The 2917-nt window shown below is 40.2% G+C and overlaps 1 long non-coding RNA gene across 1 annotated transcript; it reads right to left on the reverse strand.

The window, feature by feature from the left end:
* Positions 1–753: 753 nt before the first annotated feature.
* On the reverse strand, positions 754–2298 carry LOC133460794 (uncharacterized). Its single transcript, XR_009784161.1, has 3 exons — positions 2029–2298; positions 1411–1461; positions 754–821 (listed from the first exon to the last, which is right to left on the reverse strand). It is a non-coding gene; the product is annotated as an uncharacterized LOC133460794 (long non-coding RNA).
* Positions 2299–2917: the final 619 nt, after the last annotated feature.

Genomic DNA, 2917 nt, shown 5'->3' on the forward strand with positions numbered 1-2917 from the left:
ACTGGTTTCAGGGCTCGCCGTCTTCTGTAGAATGGAACCTTTTATGAGGATTATTGCAAATATTTTGATATTGTTTTTTTTTTGTTCCATTTTTTCCTGTACAGTTGTTTTTGTGTGTTTAAAATAAAGACATTTGTGCAAAACAAGACAGACTTTTATTTACACACCTTTCAGAAAATAGAAAAATTCTTGAACTTTGTTATTTGCATAGTGACAGCAGTTATCCCATACATTATTATAAACAATAAGTAATCTGTATCACAGTAGCAGTAATGAACAACTGTATGACAGGATAAATTACTGTGAATAAAGTAAACAAGTGTAAATAGAGTAGTAGAAAAATAAACTAAAAATAATGAACTGATAATAAAAACTGAACTATGAAACAGTGTAAGAAGTTACTGTAAATAAATACAATGACTATAGTAGCAGTAGCATCTTGTGTCCATCCATGTTTCGTGCTGGGAGAGTCCGCGTGTGATTCACTGCTGGAGTAGGAGAACCTTCCCTGATGATTCACTGCTGGAGTGTAGGAGAACCTTCCCTGATGATTCACTGCTGGAGTAGGAGAACCTTCCCTGATGATTCACTGCTGGAGTAGGAGAACCTTCCCTGATGATTCACTGCTGGAGTGTAGGAGAACCTTCCCTGATGATTCACTGCTGGAGTAGGAGAACCTTCCCTGATGATTCACTGCTGGAGTGTAGGAGAACCTTCCCTGATGATTCACTGCTGGAGTGTAGGAGAACCTTCCCTGATGATTCACTGCTGGAGTGTAGGAGAACCTTCCCTGATGATTCACTGCTGGAGTGTAGGAGAACCTTCCCTGATGATTCACTGCTGGAGTAGGAGAACCTTCCCTGATGATTCACTGCTGGAGTGTAGGAGAACCTTCCCTGATGATTCACTGCTGGAGTAGGAGAACCTTCCCTGATGATTCACTGCTGGAGTAGGAGAACCTTCCCTGATGATTCACTGCTGGAGTAGGAGAACCTTCCCTGATGATTCACTGCTGGAGTGTAGGAGAACCTTCCCTGATGATTCACTGCTGGAGTAGGAGAACCTTCCCTGATGATTCACTGCTGGAGTGTAGGAGAACCTTCCCTGATGATTCACTGCTGGAGTAGGAGTACCTTCCCTGATGATTCACTGCTGGAGTGTAGGAGAACCTTCCCTGATGATTCACTGCTGGAGTAGGAGAACCTTCCCTGATGATTCACTGCTGGAGTAGGAGAACCTTCCCTGCATGATTCACTGCTGGAGTAGGAGAACCTTCCCTGATGATTCACTGCTGGAGTAGGAGAACCTTCCCTGATGATTCACTGCTGGAGTTTAGGAGAACCTTCCCTGATGATTCACTGCTGGAGTAGGAGAACCTTCCCTGATGATTCACTGCTGGAGTAGGAGAACCTTCCCTGCATGAGGATGTGATTCTGGAAGTTTTCCAGATCTGATGTAGTCCTGCAGAGTGTGAGAATAAAGATACAAAAACATTGTCTTTCTGATAATTACTGACCTATAAATCATTCAACATATTTTGTCGATCACAAGTTTGAATTTTTTTCTTTGTTGAAGTCACTGTAATTACACAGACGGTAAAAGCAATTAATGTATAGCTATAGAAAATTTAGAGAAATGTATATATTTATACACTCACAAGATAAATCACAAGACACATTATAAACACCATATAAGATTTCTTTTACTACCCTTGTTATTATTTTAATATAATTCCAACAAAGTAGATTTATTTTATATGCTTATATGGTGTTTATATTGTATTCTTTTTAACTGGAAGTGTATACTTTGCCTATATATTTCATTTTTCTGGCTATATTTTACTATATCTACAAATGTGTTGCTTTTACCATCCGTGTATGAGTATCTGTATATACAGACCTGAAGAGTCAAAAGGTTTACATAGATATTGACATTTGATACAGTAGCAACACTTACACCAGCTGTAGTAGTTTCAGGATAATTGTTTTTGTAAAACACACTGACATAGGTGTTGACAAAAATGCATACCTGGAGGTGATGAACGTCTTTACATCCTTCAACCATCTCTTGTCCAAGACGACGGCTACAAGGGCTTGTAGCGAGTGAACGCCGGGCCAATGTTTATTCTCCACCGGGCATTTAGCTTGTTACTCTCCCGCTTTCTTTTTTTCGCCTCCTCCGCTCCGTTAAAACTTTTATTTTCTTCGTTTTTTTCGCTGCTTCGGCCATGATACCAGCTCCTCGTTTAGCTCAACACCAGCTTCTGCTGAGCTCAGCCTCTGCGCTCCAAGCCCCGCCCATTTTCGTCTCGACTACGAATCGGGAAGGAGGGGGAAGTGACGTATGTGCCGTAAAGCAGTCAAAGCCGTAAAATTTGTAGTTTTTTAGTGTGGCAGGGTTCCTACCATGCTCCTCAAAGTTACATAGTGCCAGTGAAGGTGATACAGACCCCTCAGATCATGACAGAGGTGTCATTAAACCTGTTGGAAGTTGATGTACCATCACAATGACTCTGGAAATATGATATTAAGCTGGAAAAGTTACGTAGTGTCGCTTTAAATTATCTTAATATTATCTTTAAAAAAGTTATATTCCACAACTTATAGTTTGGGAGAAATACACACAATTTTCACAGTCTTCACAATTTGCCACATTGCGCAATGAATGGACTCCAGTCATTGAGGAACCAGTACCGGCTCCTCCCTTTCAGCAGCAGGTTGACATGCCGTGAGTGCGTGATCAATCTGTCTCAATCATTTCAATTAAAAAAATACAGTTGACAGAGTTTTCACCTTTTTTATTTTTGTTTGTTATTTTTTCAATTAATTTGCCCACTGTTTGCTTCATTGCCTGAAAAGAGAAACGTTGTATTAAAGAAACAATAATGGAATCACTGACAGGTTGTTCTGCACATAAT

Source organism: Cololabis saira, chromosome 15 (assembly GCF_033807715.1).
Source record: "Cololabis saira isolate AMF1-May2022 chromosome 15, fColSai1.1, whole genome shotgun sequence".
In the NCBI taxonomy this organism is placed as follows: Eukaryota; Metazoa; Chordata; class Actinopteri; order Beloniformes; family Belonidae; genus Cololabis; species Cololabis saira.